Source organism: Pseudophryne corroboree, chromosome 10, assembly GCF_028390025.1.
Source record: "Pseudophryne corroboree isolate aPseCor3 chromosome 10, aPseCor3.hap2, whole genome shotgun sequence".
Classification (NCBI taxonomy): Eukaryota; Metazoa; Chordata; class Amphibia; order Anura; family Myobatrachidae; genus Pseudophryne; species Pseudophryne corroboree.
The window spans coordinates 193261139-193280684 of NC_086453.1; the positions used below are offsets into that span (position 1 = coordinate 193261139).

The 19546-nt window shown below is 47.5% G+C and overlaps 1 protein-coding gene across 3 annotated transcripts in view; it reads left to right on the forward strand.

Moving 5' to 3' along the window:
- Window positions 1-19546, forward strand: part of LOC134966338 (Golgi integral membrane protein 4-like) — a 504615-nt gene that overhangs the window by 150222 nt on the left and 334847 nt on the right. The window lies entirely within an intron of this gene.

Consider the following 19546-nt stretch of genomic DNA (forward strand, 5'->3'; position numbering starts at 1 on the left):
CTCACTGTAAAGTAAAAAACCTAAGCTAAACTTTCTCTAAGCAGCTCTTTAGGAGAGCCACCTAGATTGCACCCTTCTCGTTCGGGCACAAAATCTAACTGGAGTCTGGAGGAGGGTCATAGGGGGAGGAGCCAGTGCACACCACCTGATCTGGTAAAAGCTTTACTTTTTTGTGCCCTGTCTCCTGCGGAGCCGCTATTCCCCATGGTCCTTTCAGGAACCCCAGCATCCACTTAGGACGATAGAGAAATACATTTATAGCGCTTTTGGTGTGTGCTGGCAAACTCTCCCTCTGTCTCCCCAAAGGGCTAAGAGGATCCTGTCTTCGATTAGAGCATTCCCTGTGTGGCTGCTGTGTGTCGGTACGTGTGTGTCGACATGTATGAGGACGATGTTGGTGTGGAGGCAGAGCAATTGCCGGTAATGGTGATGTCACCCCCTAGGGAGTCGACACCGGAATGGATGGCTTTAGTTATGGAATTACGTGATAATGTTAGCACATTACAAAAGTCAGTTGACGAAATGAGACGGCCGGAAAACCAGTTAGTACCGGCTCAGGCGTCTCAGACACCGTCAGGGGCTGTAAAACGTCCCTTACCTCAGTCAGTCGACACGGGTACCGACACAGATGAATCTAGTGTCGACGGTGAAGAAACAAACGTATTTTCCAATAGGGCCACACGTTATATGATCACGGCAATGAAGGAGGCTTTGCAGATCTCTGATACTGCTGGTACCTCAAAAAGGGGTATTATGTGGGGGGTGAAAAAACTACCTGTAGCTTTTCCAGAATCAGAGGAATTGAATGACGTGTGTGATGAAGCGTGGGTTAACCCAGATAGAAAACTGCTAATTTCCAAGAAGTTATTGGCATTATACCCTTTCCCACCAGAGGTTAGGGCGCGCTGGGAAACACCCCCTAGGGTGGATAAGGCGCTCACACGTTTATCAAAGCAAGTGGCGTTGCCGTCTCCTGATACGGCCGCCCTCAAGGATCCAGCAGATAGGAGGCTGGAAACTACACTGAAGAGTATATACACACATACTGGTGTTATACTGCGACCGGCAATAGCCTCAGCCTGGATGTGCAGTGCTGGGGTAGTGTGGTTGGATTCCCTGACTGAAAATATTGATACCCTGGATAGGGACAGTATTTTATTGACTCTAGAGCAATTAAAGGATGCGTTTCTTTATATGCGAGATGCTCAGAGGGATATTTGTACTCTAGCATCAAGGGTAAGCGCGATGTCCATATCTGCCAGAAGAAGTTTATGGACGCGACAGTGGTCAGGTGATGCGGATTACAAAAGGCATATGGAAGTATTGCCATATAAAGGAGAGGAATTATTTGGGGTCGGTCTTTCGGACCTGGTGGCCACGGCAACTGCCGGCAAATCCACTTTTTTACCTCAGACCCCCTCCCAACAGAAAAAGACACCGTGTTTTCAGCCGCAGTCCTTTTGCTCCTATAAAAACAAGCGACCAAAAGGACAGTCTTATCTGCCGCGAAGCAGAGGAAAGGGTAAGAGAGGGCAGCAAGCAGCCCCTGCCCAGGACCAGAAGCCCGCCCCGGGTTCTACAAAGCCATCAGCATGACGCTGGGGCTTTACAAGCGGACTCAGGAGCGGTGGGGGGTCGACTCAAGATTTTCAGCAATCAGTGGGCTCGCTCACAAGTGGACCCGTGGATCCTGCAGATAATATCTCAGGGTTACATGTTGGAGTTCGAAAGGTCTCCCCCTCGCCGGTTCCTAAAGTCTGCTTTACCAACGTCTCCCTCAGAAAGGACGTCGGTATTGGAAGCCATTCACAAGCTGTATTCTCAGCAGGTGATAGTCAAGGTACCCCTCCTACAACAGGGAAAGGGGTATTATTCCACACTATTTGTGGTACCGAAGCCAGACGGTTCGGTAAGACCTATTCTAAACCTGAAATCCTTGAACCTGTACATACAAAAATTCAAGTTCAAGATGGAGTCACTCAGAGCAGTGATAGCGAATCTGGAGGAAGGGGACTTCATGGTGTCCCTGGACATAAAAGATGCTTATCTGCATGTCCCAATTTACCCCTCACACCAAGGGTATCTCAGGTTCGTGATACAAGACTGTCATTATCAGTTTCAAACGCTGCCGTTTGGTTTGTCCACGGCTCCTCGGGTCTTTACCAAGGTAATGACCGAAATGATGGTTCTTCTACGAAGAAAAGGCGTATTAATTATCCCTTACTTGGACGATCTCCTGATAAGGGCAAAGTCCAGAGAACAGCTGGAAGTCGGTGTAGCACTAACCCAGGTAGTGCTTCAGCAACACGGGTGGATTCTGAATCTTCCAAAATCTCAATTGACCCCGACAACACGTCTGCTGTTCCTGGGAATGATTCTGGACACGGTTCAGAAAAAGGTGTTTCTCCCGGAGGAGAAAGCAAGGGAGTTATCCGAACTTGTCAGGAACCTCCTAAAACCAGGAACTGTGTCAGTACATCAATGCACAAGAGTCCTGGGAAAGATGGTGGCTTCTTACGAAGCAATTCCATTTGGCAGATTCCATGCACGAACATTTCAGTGGGATCTGCTGGACAAATGGTCCGGATCGCATCTGCACATGCATCAGCGGATAACACTGTCACCAAGAACAAGGTTGTCTTTCCTGTGGTGGTTGCAGAGTGCCCATCTGTTAGAGGGCCGCAGATTCGGCATACAGGACTGGGTCCTGGTGACTACGGATGCCAGCCTACGAGGCTGGGGAGCAGTCACACAGGGAAGGAACTTCCAGGGCGTGTGGTCAAACCTGGAGACGTCCCTTCACATAAATATACTGGAGCTAAGAGCGATCTACAATGCTCTAAGCCTGGCAAAACCGCTGCTTCAGGGTCAGCCGGTGTTGATCCAGTCGGACAACATCACGGCAGTCGCCCACGTAAACCGACAAGGCGGCACGAGAAGCAGAAGAGCAATGACAGAAGCGGCAAGGATTCTGCGCTGGGCGGAAAATCATGTCATAGCACTGTCAGCAGTGTTCATCCCGGGAGTGGACAACTGGGAAGCAGATTTCCTCAGCAGACACGACCTTCACCCGGGAGAGTGGGGACTCCATCCAGAAGTCTTCCACATGATTGTGAACCGTTGGGAAAAACCAAAGGTGGACATGATGGCGTCTCGCCTCAACAAAAAATTGGACAGATATTGCGCCAGGTCAAGAGACCCTCAGGCAATAGCTGTGGACGCTCTGGTAACACCGTGGGTGTACCAGTCAGTGTATGTGTTCCCTCCTCTGCCTCTCATACCAAAGGTACTGAGAATTATACGGAAAAGGGGAGTAAGAACAATACTAGTGGCTCCGGACTGGCCAAGAAGAACTTGGTATCCGGAACTTCAAGAGATGCTCACGGAGGATCCGTGGCCTCTACCTCTAAGAAGGGATCTGCTTCAGCAGGGACCTTGTATGTTCCAAGACTTACCGCGTCTGCGTTTGACGGCATGGCGGTTGAACGCCGGATTCTAAAAGAAAAGGGCATTCCAGAGGAAGTTATTCCTACCTTGATGAAGGCTAGGAAGGAAGTGACTGTACAACATTATCACCGCATTTGGCGAAAATATGTTGCGTGGTGTGAGGCCAAAAAGGCCCCAACGGAAGAATTTCAATTGGGTCGATTCTTACATTTCCTGCAAGCAGGATTGTCTATGGGCCTAAAATTAGGGTCCATTAAAGTTCAAATTCTGGCCTTATCAATCTTCTTCCAGAAGGAATTGGCGTCAGTTCCTGAAGTACAAACTTTTGTCAAAGGTGTACTACATATACAACCCCCAATGGTGCCTCCAGTGGCACCGTGGGATTTGAACGTAGTTTTGAATTTTCTCAAATCTCATTGGTTTGAGCCTCTAAAATCGGTAGATTTAAAATACCTTACATGGAAGGTAACCATGTTATTGGCCCTGGCTTCAGCCAGGAGAGTTTCAGAGTTGGCGGCTTTATCGTACAAAAGCCCATATCTGATTTTCCATTCGGACAGGGCAGAACTGCGGACACGTCCTCATTTTCTCCCTAAGGTGGTTTCGGCTTTTCACTTGAACCAGCCTATTGTGGTGCCTGCGGCTACTAGCGACTTGGAGGACTCCAAGTTACTGGACGTTGTCAGAGCATTAAAAATATATATTTCAAGGACAGCTGAAGTCAGAAAATCTGACTCGTTGTTTATATTGTATGCACCCAACAAGATGGGTGCTCCTGCGTCTAAACAGACGATTGCACGTTGGATCTGTAGCACAATCCAATTTGCACTTTCTGTGGCAGGCCTGCCACAGCCTAAATCTGTAAAGGCCCACTCCACAAGGAAAGTGGGCTCATCTTGGGCGGCTGCCCGAGGGGTCTCGGCATTACAACTTTGCCGAGCAGCTACGTGGTCAGGGGAGAACACGTTTGTAAAATTTTACAAATTTGATACTCTGGCTAAGGAGGACCTGGAGTTCTCTCATTCGGTGCTGCAGAGTCATCCGCACTCTCCCGCCCGTTTGGGAGCTTTGGTATAATCCCCATGGTCCTGACGGAGTCCCAGCATCCACTAGGACGTTAGAGAAAATAAGAATTTACTTACCGATAATTCTATTTCTCATAGTCCGTAGTGGATGCTGGGCGCCCATCCCAAGTGCGGATTGTCTGCAATGTTTGTACATAGTTATTGTTACAAAAATCGGGTTATTACTATTGTTGTGAGCCATCTTTTCAGAGGCTACTTCATTTGTTGTTATCATACTGTTAACTGGGTTCAGATCACAAGTTGTACGGTGTGATTGGTGTGGCTGGTATGAGTCTTACCCGGGATTCAAGATCCTTCCTTATTGTGTACGCTCGTCCGGGCACAGTACCTAACTGAGGCTTGGAGGAGGGTCATAGGGGGAGGAGCCAGTACGCACCATGTGATCCTAAAAGCTTTATTTAGATGTGCCCTGTCTCCTGCGGAGCCCGCTATTCCCCATGGTCCTGACGGAGTCCCAGCATCCACTACGGACTATGAGAAATAGAATTATCGGTAAGTAAATTCTTATTTTTTTTAACGCTTTTAGCATTTCCTTAAATGTCCAAAACACTAAGCTGAATGTCGAAGTTGCTGGCTGCTCGCTGCCGTGTTCATAGTCTTCAAATTATCATTAAAAAAAATAAATTGGGTATTTAGAACAAAAAGGTTCTGGATGCAGTGAGTTTGTAGAAAGACCCAGAAGGGTCAATGATGTCGTTTGTGTAAATAGATAAGAGTATTAATTGGTTCAACCCAGAATAGGGCTGCCTCTGCCACAAGAGCTTTTCATACTCGTTCTTGATGTTCCCACTTTCAGCCCCAGTGAGCTGATCTTATCTTCATTTAAGAATACAAAGAAAACATTGTAATGAGTGATTTATTTGTACATTGGGTGCAGCTTGTTTCTTTGACAGAAATAAGCTAGAGGAGAGTCAGTACCTGCTGCATTTTACATCAGAAATCTTTAAGAAATAATAAATATTTTTTCTGGAAGGAGGAAAATGTGTATTTTACCTGTGAAGTGATGTTTCTAACCTTTTAAGCTGCACTAGGTTAAACACAAGGCAGTACATATACTGCATTACAGTCAACCACCAAACACTAATTTTTATTATTATTATTATTATTATTGTTATTATCCTTTATTTATATGGCGCCACAAGGGTTCCGCAGCGCCCAATTACAGAGTACATAAATCAAACCGGAAAACAGCAACTTACAGTTGATGACAGTATAGGACAAGTACAGGGTAAATAAACATAGTTATATCAGCAGATGACACTGGAATAAGTATCAGGTGGCAGAGGACTGCTGGATTTGGTGCAGTTGAAGATTATTAAAGTAAGAAAAAGGATGAGGGAAGAGGGCCCTGCTCGTGAGAGCTTACATTCTAAAGGGGAGGGGTAGACAGACAGGGGTGACACAGATGGGGTAGACAGAGAGCGTGGAACAGAGGGTTAGGATGAGATTTGGCTGGGTTTGGTGAAGAAGTGGGTCTTGAGAGCCCGTTTGAAGTTTTGTGGAGAGTCTGAGGGGGGAGAGGTAGGGAATTCCAGAGAAGTGGTGCATCACGTGAAAAATCTTGGAGGTAGGAGTGGGAGGAAGTAATCCGTAGGCAGGAGAGTCTGCGTGCATTAGCAGAGCGAAGAGGGCGGGTGGGAGTGTAAAGGGAGATAAGGTCAGAGATGTAGATGGGAGAGGAGTGGGTGAGGGCTTTGTAAGCGAGTGTGAGAAGCTTGAAATAGATTCTGAAAGGGAAGGGGAGCCAGTGAAGGTCTAGTAAGAGAGGAGAGGTGGAGGTAGTGCGTTTGGTGAGGAAAATGAGCCGGGCAGCAGCATTGAGGATAGATTGGAGTGGAGAGAGGTATTTGTCAGGAATGCCAGTCAGGAGGAGATTACAGTAGTCCAGTCTGGAGATGACCAGTGAGTGGATAAGAGTCTTAGTAGCATCCTGGGTCAGAAAGGGTCTGATCCTGGAAATATTTTTCTCTAACGTCCTAGTGGATGCTGGGGACTCCGTAAGGACCATGGGGAATAGACGGGCTCCGCAGGAGACAGGTCACTCTAAGAAAGAATTAGGACTACTGGTGTGCACTGGCTCCTTCCTCTATGTCCCTCCTCCAGACCTCAGTTAGAGTCTGTGCCCGGTCAGAGCTGGGTGCACTTTAGTGAGCTCTCCTGAGCTTGCTAATAAGAAAGTATTTTATTAGGATTTTTTTATTTTCAGAGAGATCTGCTGGCAACAGACTCTCTGCTACGTGGGACTGAGGGGAGAGAAGCAAACCTACTAACTGCGGATAGGTTGCGCTTCTTAGGCTACTGGACACCATTAGCTCCAGAGGGATCGAACACAGGAACTCACCCTTGGTCGTCCGTTCCCGGAGCCGCGCCGCCGTCCCCCTCACAGAGCCAGAGGACAGAAGCCGGCGAGTGAAGCAAGAAGACATCAAAATCTGCGGCAGAAGACTCCTGTCTTCATATGAGGTAGCGCACAGCACTGCAGCTGTGCGCCATTGCTCCCACACTAACCCACACACTCCGGTCACTGTAGGGTGCAGGGGGGGGGGGGGTGCCCTGGGCAGCAATTAGGTACCTCTTGGCAAAAGCAGCATATATATAGTTGGGCACTGTATATATGCATGAGCCCCCGCCATTATTTTACACAAAATCGTGGGACAGAAGCCTGCCGCTGAGGGGGCGGGGCTTCTTCCTCAGCACTCACCAGCGCCATTTTCTCTCCACAGCTCCGCTGAGAGGAAGCTCCCCAGGCTCTCCCCTGCAGAAGCACGATAGAAGAGGGTGAAAAGAGAGGGGGGGCACATAAATTGGCGTAAAAACAATATATACAGCAGCTACTGGGTTAACACTACGTTACTGTGTGATTCCTGGGTCATATAGCACTGGGGTGTGTGCTGGCATACTCTCTCTCTGTCTCTCCAAAGGGCCTTGTGGGGGAACTGTCTTTAAATAGAGCATCCCCTGTGTGTGTGGTGTGTGTCGGTAGGGCCAGGATACGATGGGAATCTTCCCCTAGGGTGTCACGTTTGCCCAAAAAGTAACCTGTCGTAACAGCTATTCTCAGGGATCCTGCAGATAGCGTGCACATTCTGGTACACTACTCAGACCGGCGATTGTGTCGGCATGGGTTTATAGCGCTGGGGCAGCGTGGACAGGTACCTTATCAGCAGAGGTTGAGACCCTAGTATGTAGATAGATATATATATATATATATTTATTTATCAATGCTGTCTTAAGAGATATATATATATATATATATATATATATATATATATATATATATATATATATATATAAACATGCCCAAAGAGACATGAGTATACTGGGTCCTAGAGACAAAGCTATGTCGATTTCTGCTTGACGTGTCCTGTAGAATATGCAATGGACAGATGATGCTGACTTAAGAGGCATATGGAAGGCTGAGGATTGTGTGGAGAAGGGTTCTCGGGCCTGGTCTCCACAGCTATAGGTGGTAATTCTGATGTTTTGCCTTATATTCCTGCACAGCCTAGGAAAGCACGACATTATCAAATGCAGCCTTTAGAACAAAGAAACAAGAAAGTCCGAGGTGCGTCCTCTCTTGCCAGAGGCGGGGGCAGAGGAAAGAAGCTGCACAACACTGCTAGGTCCCAGGAACAGAAGTCCTCCCCGGCCTCTACAATAATCCACCGCATGTTCCTGGGGCTCCACAGGCGGAGCTAGGCCCGGTGGGGGCACGCCTGCGTAAGTTCAGCCACAAGTGGGTTCACTCCTTGTTAGATCCCTGGGCAATAGATATTGTGTCTCAGGGATGCAAGCTGGACTTTGAGAAGATGCCCCCTCGCCGACGGCCCTGCCGGCTTCCCCCCACGAGAGGGAAACCGTGTTAACTGCAATTCACAAATTGTATCTTCAGCAGGTGGTGGTCAATGTTTGTAGTACCGAAACCGGACGGTTCGGTCAGACCCATATTGAATTTAAAAATCCCTGAACATATACCTGAAAAGGTTCAAGTTCAAGATGGAATCGCTCAGAGCGGTCATCGCAAGCCTGGAAGGGGGGGATTTTATGGTGTCTCTGGACATAAAGGATGCATACCTTCATGTCCCCATTTATCCACCTCATCAGGCGTACCTCAGATTTGTGTTACAGGATTGTCATTACCCATTCCAGACGTTGCCGTTTGATCTGTCCACGGCACCGAGAATAATTACCAAGGTAATGGCAGAAATGATGGTGCTTCTGCGAAAGCAAGGAGTCACAATTATCCCATACTTGGACAATCTCCTCATAAAGGCGAGGTCCAGAGAGCAGTTGCTGATCAGCGTAGCACACTCTCGGGAAGTGTTACAACAGCACGGCTGGATTCTGAATATTCCAAAGTCGCAACTGATTCCTACGATGCGTCTGCCCTTCCTGGGCATGATTCTGGACACAGACCAGAAGAAGGTTTTTCTCCCGGCGGAGAAGGCTCAGGAGCTCGTGACTCTGGTCAGAGGCCTCTTTAAACCAAAACAGGTGTCGGTGCATCAATGCACGCGAGTCCTGGGAAAGATGGTGGCGTCATACGAAGCCATTCCCTTCGGCAGGTTCCATGCGAGGACCTTTCAGCGGGATCTGTTGGACAGGTGGCCCGGATCGCATCTTCAGATGCAGCGGCTGATCACCCTATCCCCCAGGGCCAGAGTGTCTCTTCTGTGGTAGCTGCAGAGTGCTCACCTTATCGAGGGTCGCAGGTTCGGCATTCAGGACTGGGTCCTGGTGACCACGGATACAAGCCTCCGAGGGTGGGGGGCAGTCACACAGGGAAGAAATTTCTAAGGGCTGTGGTCAAGTCAGGAGACTTGTCTGCACATCAATATCCTGGAACTAAGGGCCATATACAACGCCCTAAGTCAAGCGGAGCCTCTGCTTCGCAACCAACTGGTGCAGATTCAGGCAGACAACATCACCGCAGTGGCTCATGTAAACCGCCAAGGCGGCACAAGGAGCAGGGTGGCGATGGCGGAAACCACCAGAATTCTTCGCGGGGCGGAGAATCACGTAAAAGCACTGTCAGCAGTGTTCATTCCGGGAGTGGACAACTGGGAAGCAGACTTCCTCAGCAGGCACAACCTCCACCCGGGAGAGTGGGGACTTCATTAAGAAGTCTTCACACAGATTACAAGTCGTTGGGAACTGCCACAGGTGGACATGATGGCATCCCGCCTCAACAAAAAGCTACAAATGTATTGCGCCAGGTCAAGAGACCCTCAGGCGATAGCTGTGGACGCACTAGTGACACCGTGGGTGTTCCAGTCGGTTTATGTGTTTCCTCCTCTTCCTCTCATACCCAAGGTGCTGAGAATCGTAAGAAAAAGGGGAGTGAGAACAATACTCATTGTTCTGGATTGGCCAAGAAGGACTTGGTATCCGGAACTGCAAGAAATGCTCACAGAGGACCCATGGCCTCTGCCTCTCAGACAGGATCTGTTGCAACAGGGGCCCTGTCTGTTCCAAGACTTACCGCGGCTGCATTTGACGGCATGGCGGTTGAACGCCGGATCCTAACAGAAAAAGGCATTCCGGATGAGGTTATTCCTACGCTAATAAAGGCTAGGAAGGACGTGACGGCTAAGCATTATCACCGTATATGGCGCAAATATGTTGCTTGGTGTGAGGCCAGGAATGCCCCTACAGAGGAATTCCAGCTGGGCCGTTTCCTTCACTTCCTACAGTCGGGAGTGACTTTGGGCTTAAAATTGGGGTCCATTAAGGTCCAGATTTCAGCCCTATCCATTTTTTCTTTCAAAAGGAACTGGCTTCTCTTCCTGAAGTTCAGACGTTTGTAAAGGGAGTGCTGCATATTCAGCCCCTTTTGTGCCACCAGTGGCACCTTGGGATCTTAACGTGGTGTTGAGTTTCCTGAAATCGCACTGGTTTGAGCCACTTAAAACCGTGGAGTTAAAATATCTCACGTTGAAAGTGGTCATGCTGTTGGCCTTAGCTTTGGCTAGGCGTGTGTCAGAATTGGCGGCTTTGTCACATAAAAGCCCCTATCTGGTTTCCATATGGACAGGGCAGAATTACGGACTCGTCCGCAATTTCTGCCAAAAGTGGTGTCATCTTTTCATTTGAACCAAACTATTGTGGTGCCTGCGGCTACTCGTGACTTGGAGGATTCCAAGTTACTAGATGTAGTCAGGGCTTTGAAGAATTATGTAGCCAGAACGGCTGGAGTCAGGAAAACTGACTCGCTGTTTATCCTGTATGCATCCAACAAGCTGGGTGCTCCTGCTTCAAAGCAAACTATTGCTCGCTGGATCTGTAACACAATTCAGCAGGCTCATTCTGCGGCTGGATTGCCGCATCCAAAATCTGTAAAAGCCCATTCCACAAGGAAGGTGGGCTCTTCTTGGGCGGCTGCCCGAGGGGTCTCGGCATTACAGCTTTGCCGAGCAGCTACTTGGTCGGGTTCAAACACGTTTGCAAAATTCTACAAGTTTGATACCCTGGCTGAGGAGGACCTTGTGTTTGCTCATTCGGTGCTGCAGAGTCATCCGCACTCTCCCGCCCGTTTGGGAGCTTTGGTATAATCCCCATGGTCCTTACGGAGTCCCCAGCATCCACTAGGACGTTAGAGAAAATAAGATTTTACTCACCGGTAAATCTATTTCTCGTAGTCCGTAGTGGATGCTGGGCGCCCGTCCCAAGTGCGGACTTCTTCTGCAATACTTGTATATAGTTATTGCTTAACTAAGGGTTATGTTATGTTTGCATCAGGTTGTCTGATGCTCTGTTGTTCATACTGTTAACTGGGTAAGTTATCACAAGTTATACGGTGTGAGTGGTGTGGCTGGTATGAGTCTTACCCTGGATTCCAAAATCCTTTCCTTGTACTGTCAGCTCTTCCGGGCACAGTTTCCTTAACTGAGGTCTGGAGGAGGGACATAGAGGGAGGAGCCAGTGCACACCAGTAGTCCTAATTCTTTCTTAGAGTGCCCCGTCTCCTGCGGAGCCCGTCTATTCCCCATGGTCCTTACGGAGTCCCCAGCATCCACTACGGACTACGAGAAATAGATTTACCGGTGAGTAAAATCTTATTTTTAGATGAAATGGAACTTTGAAAGGGATTAATGATCCCTATGAGCAAGGCAATGAGTGCTGCTGTTATGGGGCCCAAAGCTGAGAGGGCCCCATCTTCCCTATCACAGTTACCTGTGCTATATACATTAGTTCTAGAAACATTGGGACAAGGGCTCCTTCAAGATGTTGCTATAGGGCCCACATAGTACTGGCTGCGCCCCTGTCTATGAGGACTGCACAAGATCTTCAGGTCAGTACCCGATGGAGCATAGATGATTGGGGAAAAGTGTTACAAACGGGATTCATCCTGCTCTTTGTCCCAATTGGCTAGTATGACTAGTGACTGTAGGGGAACATCCTATTTAACCACCAAATAACATACCTCCTTTTTGTCCCATTTTGGGGGCACAGTTACCCCCTACAGCCCTTGGCACCTTTTTGTTCTGACTGATCAAGGGTGGCCTAATACTTCATTTATGATATAGCCACATCATCCCTATTCTTCAGCTTCGCCATGTCCTGATTGTAAGTATTCAAAAGAATATAAATTTGAACAATAGATTACATGGACTCTTTTATATAAGAGCTGCAAGAACAAGAATACAGTGGAGAAACTTTTATAGACCTGAGTTTTCGTAACGGGGTCAGCATATTCGTGTACAGTAACTTACCCAAGTGTCGAAATGACAAACACAAAGCTATCTTGCTTATCTCTTTTTCTCTAACGTCCTAGTGGATGCTGGGGACTCCGTAAGGACCATGGGGAATAGACGGGCTCCGCAGGAGACATGGGCACTTTAAGAAAGAATTTAGATTCTGGTGTGCTCTGGCTTCTCCCTCTATGTCCCTCCTCCAGACCTCAGTTTGAATCTGTGCCCGGACGAGCTGTGTGCTGTTCAGTGAGCTCTCCTGAGCTTGCTGTAAGAAAGTATTTTGTTAGGTTTTTTATTTTCAGGGAGCTCTGCTGGCAACAGACTCCCTGCATCGTGGGACAGAGGGGAGAGAAGCAACCCTACTCTCTGAAGATAGGTCCTGCTTCTTAGGCTACTGGACACCATTAGCTCCAGAGGGATCGTACACAGGATCTCACCCTCGTCGTCCGATCCCAGAGCCGCGCCGCCGTCCCCCTCTCAGAGCCGGAAGACAGAAGCCGGGTGAGCATAAGAAGCAAGAAGACTTCGAAATCGGCGGCAGAAGACTCCAGTCTGCACTGAGGTAGCGCACAGCACTGCACAGTCTCTCAATGCTCACTATCCAAAATAATAGACACTGATATCGACACGGAGTCTGACTCCAGTGTCGACTACGATAATGCAAAGTTACAGCCAAAATGGCAGAAAAGTATTCAATATATGATTATTGTAATAAAAGATGATTTGCATATCACTGATGACTCATCTGTCCCTGACACAAGGGTACACCTGTTAAGGGGAAGAAAGTTGAGGTAAATTTCCCTCCTCTCATGAAGAAAAAGAGCGGGAATCTCCAGACAAGAAGCTGCAGCTTCCCACAAAGAATTCTCAGGGAGTATCCTTCCACTACTAGGGCCAGGATACGATGGGAATCTTCCCCTAGGGTTTCACGTTTGCCCAAAAGGTAGCCCTGACTTAACAGCTATCCTCAGGGATCCTGCAGATAGCGTGCACATTCTGGTACACTACTCAGACCGGCGATTGTGTCTGCGTGGGTTTATAGCGCTGTAGCAGTGTGGATAGGTACCTTATCAGCAGAGATTGAGACCCTAGTATGTATGTGTGTGTGTGTGTGTGTGTATATATATATATATATATATATATATATATATATATATATATATATAAAGATGCTGTCTTAAGATATATATATATATATATATATATATATATATATATATATATATATATAAAAACAGGCCCAAAAAGGCATTAGTCTACTGGGTTCTAGAGTCAACGCTATGTCGATTTTCTGCTTGACGTGTCCTGTAGATATGCAATGGACAGGTGATGCCGACTTAAGAGGCATATTGAAGGCTGAGGATTGTGTGGAGAAGGGATCTCGGACCTGATCTCCACAGCTATGGCTGGTAATTCTGATCTTTTGCCTTATATTCCTGCACAGCCTAGGAAAGCACGACATTATCAAATGCAGCCTTTCGATCACAAAGAAACAAGAAAGTCCGAGGTACGTCCTTTCTTGCCAGAGGCAGGGGCAGAGGAAAGAAGCTGCCCAACACAGCTAGTTCCCAGGAACAGAAGTCCTACCCGGCCTCTACAATAATCCACCGCAGGTCGCTGGGGCTCCACAGGCGGAGCTAGGCCCGGTGGGGGCACGTCTTCGTAATTTCAGCCACAAGTGGGTTCACTCCCTGTTGGATCCCTGGGCAATATTGTGTCTCAGGGATACAAGCTGGACTTTGAGGAGATGCCCCCTCACCGACGGCCCTGCCGGCTTCCCCCCACGAGAGGGAAACCATGTTAACTGCAATTCACATCTTCAACAGGTGGTGGTCAAGGTTCCCCTCCTTCAACAAGGAGGGGGTTATTATTCGACCATGTTGTAGTCCCGAAACCGGACGGTTCGGTCAGACCCATATTGAATTTAAAAATCCCTGAACATATACCTGAAAGGGTTCAAGTTCAAAATGGAATCGCTAAGAGCGGTCATAGCAAGCCTGAAAGGGGGAGATTTTATGGTGTCTCTGGACATAAAGGATGCATACCTTCATGTTCCCGTTTATCCACCTCATCGGGCGTACCTCAGATTTGCGGTACAGGATTGTCATTACCAATTTCAGACTTTGCCGTTTGGTCTCTCCACGGCCCCGAGAATCTTCACCAAGGTAATGGTGGAAATGATGGTGCTCCTGCGGAAGCAAGGTGTCACAATTATCCTGTACTGGGACGATCTCCTCATAAAAGCGAGATCAAGAGAGCAGTTGCTGAACAGCGTATCACTTTCTCTGGAAGTGTAACGACAACACGGCTGGATTCTAAATATTCCAAAGTCGCAGTTGGTTCCTACGGCTCATCTGCCTTTCCTAGGCATGATTCTAGACAAAAGGGTTTATCTCCCGATAGAGAGAGCTCAGGAGCTCATGACACTGGTCAGGAACCTATTAAAACCAAAACAGGTGTCAGTGCATCACTGCACTCGAGTCCTGGGAAGGATGGTGGCATCCTACGAGGCCATTCCCTTCGGCAGGTTCCATGCGAGGACCTTTCAGTGGGACTTACTGGACAAGTGGTCCGGATCACATCTTCAGATGCATCGGTTAATCACCCTATCCCCAGGGCCAGGGTGTCTCTCCTGTGGTGGCTGCAGAGTGCTCATCTTCTCGAGGGCCGCAGATTCGGCATTCAGGACTGGATCCTGGTGACCACGGATGCAAGCCTCCGAGGGTGGGGAGAAGTCACACAGGGGAAAAAGTTCCAAGCTCTGTGGGTAAGTCAGGAGACTTGTCTTCACATCAACATCCTGGAACTAAGGGCCGTATACAGCGCCCTACGTCAAGCGGAGACCCTGCTTCGCGACCAACCGGTTCTGATTCAGTCAGAAGCTACCAGAATTCTTCGCTGGGCGGAGAATCACGTAAGCGCACTGTCAGCAGTGTTCATCCCGGGAGTGGACAACTGGGAAGCAGACTTCCTCAGCAGGCACGACCTCCACCCGGGAGAGTGGGGACTTCATCAAGAAGTCTTCACGCAGATTGCAAGTCGGTGGGAACTGCCACAGGTGGATATGATGGCATCCCGCCTCAACAAAAAGCTACAAGGTATTGCGCCAGGTCATGAGACCCTCAGGCGATAGCTGTGGATGCACTGGTGACACCATGGGTGTTCCAGTCGGTCTATGTATTTCCTCCTCTTCCTCTCATACCCAAGGTGCTGAGGATAATAAGAAAAAGAGGAGTGAGAACAATCCTCATTGTTCCAGATTGGCCACGAAGGACCTGGTATCCAGATCTGGAAGAAATGCTCACAGAGGAGCCGTGGCCTCTTTCTCTAAGACAGGACCTGTTGCAACAGGGACCCTGTCTGTTCCAAGACTTACCGCGGCTGCGTACGCCGGCATGGCGGTTGAACGCCGGATCCTAGCAGAAAAGGGCATTCCGGACGAGGTCATTCCTACGAGGATAAAGGCTAGGAAGGACGTGACAGCTAAACATTATCACCGTATATGGCGAAAATATGTTTCTTGGTGTGAGGCCAGGAATGCTCCTACAGAGGAATTCCAGCTGGGCCGTTTCCTTCACTTCCTACAGTCAGGAGTGAATTTGGGCCTAAAATTGGGTTCCATTAAGGTCCAGATTTCGGCCCTTTCCATTTTCTTTCGAAAAGAGTTGGCTTCTCTACCAGAAGTTCAGACGTTTGTAAGGGAGTGCTACATATTCAGCCTCCTTTTGTGCCTCCAGTGGCACCTTGGGATCTTAACGTGGTGTTAAGTTTCCTGAAATCACACTGGTTTGAACCACTTAAAATGGTGGAGTTAAAATATCTCACGTGGAAAGTGGTCATGCTATTAGCCTTGGCTTCGGCTAGGCGTGTGTCAGAATTAGCGGTTTTGTCACATAAAAGCCCCTATCTGGTTTTCCATATGGATAGAGCAGAATTGCGGACCCGTCCACAATTTCTGTCAAAAGTGGTGTCATCTTTTCATATGAACCAACCTATTGTGGTGCCTGTGGCTACTCGTGACTTGGAGGATTCCGAGTTGCTGGATGTGGTCAGAGCTTTGAAGGTTTATGTAGCCAGAACGGCTTGAGTCAGGAGAATGGGGTCACTGTTTCTCCTGTTTGCATCCAACAAGCTGTGTGCTCCTGCTTCAAAGCAAACTATCGCTTGCTGGATCTGTAACACGATTCAGCAGGCTCATTCTGCGGCTGGATTGCCGCTGCCAAAATCAGTTAAAGCCCATTCCACTAGGAAGGTGGGCTCTTCTTGGGCGGCTGCCCGAGGGGTCTTGGCATTACAACTATGCCGTGCTGCTACTTGGTCAGGTTCAAACACTTTTGCAAAGTTCTACAAGTTTGATACCCTGGCTGAGGAGGACCTATTGTTTGCTCAATCGTTGCTGCAGAGTCATCCGCACTCTCCCGCCCGTTTGGAAGCTTTGGTATAACCCCCATGGTCCTTACGGAGTCCCCAGCATCCACTAGGACGTTAGAGAAAATAAGATTTTACTTACCGGTAAATCTATTTCTCGTAGTCCGTAGTGGATGCTGGGCACCCGTCCCAAGTGCGGACTTTTTCTGCAATACTTGTATATAGTTATTGCTGCAATAAGGGTTACGTTATTGTTGCATCAGGGTTGAACTGATGCTCTGTTGTTGTTCATACTGTTGATTGGGTTTATCACAAGTTATACGGTGTGATTGGTGTGACTGGTATGAGTCTTGCCCTGGATTTCCAAAATCCTTTCCTTGTACTGTCAGCTCTTCCGGGCACAGTTTCTCTAACTGAGGTCTGGAGGAGGGACATAGAGGGAGGAGCCAGAGCACACCAGAATCTAAATTCTTTCTTAAAGTGCCCATGTCTCCTGCGGAGCCCGTCTATTCCCCATGGTCCTTACGGAGTCCCCAGCATCCACTACGGACTACGAGAAATAGATTTACCGGTAAGTAAAATCTTATTTTTTACATGCAATCTGATTAAAAGGGGTCAGATTAGATCTGCTCCTGATATCACTGAGACAAGGGCTTGCAGAAAGAATCATAGGGCACTGAGGGGCAGACTGTTCACTATGGACACCAGTAGTCCTTGTCTGAAATCTGCAGAGGTGCACAGCTGTTACTACAGAGTTCTAATGGAATGTCCTATAGACAAATAAGCCAGAATAGGTGGGTACACACTAGTAGATATATCTGCAGATCAATTGATCTGCAGATATATCTATGGACGGATCGGGCAGTGTGTTCAGCATACACACTGCCCGATCTGTCGGGGACTGACGTCAAGTTCAGCTGTCAATCACCGCCGGCCGCCGCAGCATGTGTACGGGCGGTCGGCCGACCGCCCCGTACGCACACAGCGACGCGCCAATATATCGGTAGATATATTGGCTGTCGGCTGTGCTGCGCGGCCGACGTGCTACGTTTGTGAACAACGGAGTTCACAGACGTATCGGCCGTACACACTGGCCGACGGTCCCACGATATATCGGCCGTTCAAGAGAACGGCCGATATATCGACCAGTGTGTACGGGCCTTTAGGGCCTATTTTCATATTAGCAGCTTCGATTCACACTAGCACTATAGGGATGAGTGCAAAGTACTATTGTATGTAAAGCTGGGTACACACTGGCAGATATATCTGCTATTCAATCGATCTGCAGATATATCTGCAGATGGTGGTTGTTCATACACACAGAAAGATGCACCAATATATCTTAAAGATATATCTGCTGTTCAATCTATCTGCAGCTATAGATGCAGATGGGGATTGTTCATACACACTGAAAGATGCACTAATATATCTGCAGATATATTGGTCATCTGCAGTGTTGCACAGCAGATGCAATATATCTGTGAAAGATGTCTTTCACAGACCTATTGCTTGTACACACCTGCAGATCAGCAAAAGATATATTGGACAACCAACTGATTGGCCAATATATCTGCCAGTGTGTACCCAGCATAACTCTGATATTCTTGTGTATCCACTTAAGTTACACTGTGGCTGTGCTACTAGCCTATGGGGGGTATGCAATGTAATTAATAATATGTTTGTTGCCTTTATTATGGCACCTACCCAGCTCATGTGTACACTGATAATAGCAATTTAATATTAACCATTAAGTAATATAAAGTTACAACAATGATGGTTGCAGTGCTGCTGTTTTGCTGCTTCACAATTTGGAGAATATTCTGTACAGAAATTAAGGAGGAATGCTGCTTTATCAATTTAATAAACGGGAATATATAATTATATAGTCCTCAAATGAAGAGTGAATTAAGCTTGCATTAATAAAACCTTTTCCAAAGGTATGCATTCGCTATCTCGACACCAAAATATTGAATATTATGCCGTTGATTTCTGGAAAATGGCGACATGGACAAAATTTTGACTTGTGACGTATCTTAGTTGAGGTTAGATGTCGCAATTGAACATGTCAAGATTATGGCAGTATAAGTATAATGACACGGATATAATACCAACAATTCTTGGTGTTAATGGAAGTGAGTGCACCCAGAGAAACTGGTCCCTTTTCTCTATCCTTTCTTGTACATGTTTTAGGATCAGTGGGTAGCACCAGTCTATAGCTTCGCATTTGTATTGTATACAGCTATTTAGAGACTACATCCCTGTAATTATTACTCATTATCAAATTAAGGGGGTAATTCCAAGTTGATCGCAGCAGGAAATTTTTTAGCAGTTGGGCAAAACCATGTGCACTAGAGGGGAGGCAGATATAACATGTGCAGAGAGAGATAGATTTGGGTTTGGTGAATTCAATCTGCAATCTAAATTGCAGTGTAAAAATAAAGAAGCCAGTATTTACCCTACACAGAAACAAAATAACCCACCCAAATCTAACTCTCTCTTCAAATGTTATATCTGCCTCCCCTGCAGTGCACATGGTTTGCCCAACTGCTAAAAAATTTCCTGCTGCGATCAACTTGGAATTACCCCCTAAATCTGGTGCGGGACTTCCTTGTTTCTTTTCAAGATTATGGCAGTGTCAACTTGGCTGGCAAATCTGATCAAAATGATCGCATTTCCCAGATTACATGGTTACAGGACCTGTCCCTTCTCACACAGAAAGGTACGAAACAGATATATGCAAAGTTCTGCTCTTTTATTTGGCAGGGAAACCAGTCTCTTATTATCCTGCTTAAATTTTCTCAAACCAGATCAAACAGAGGCATTCATTTTCCAGATATTGTACATTCTTGTCATGCAGTTCTGCTGTGGTCTTAATTGATTGGCTCAGTGGCACAGGTTTGTATGCCAATGCTTCGCTGGAATCTAAATTTTTAGATGACCTAAGCATTTCCA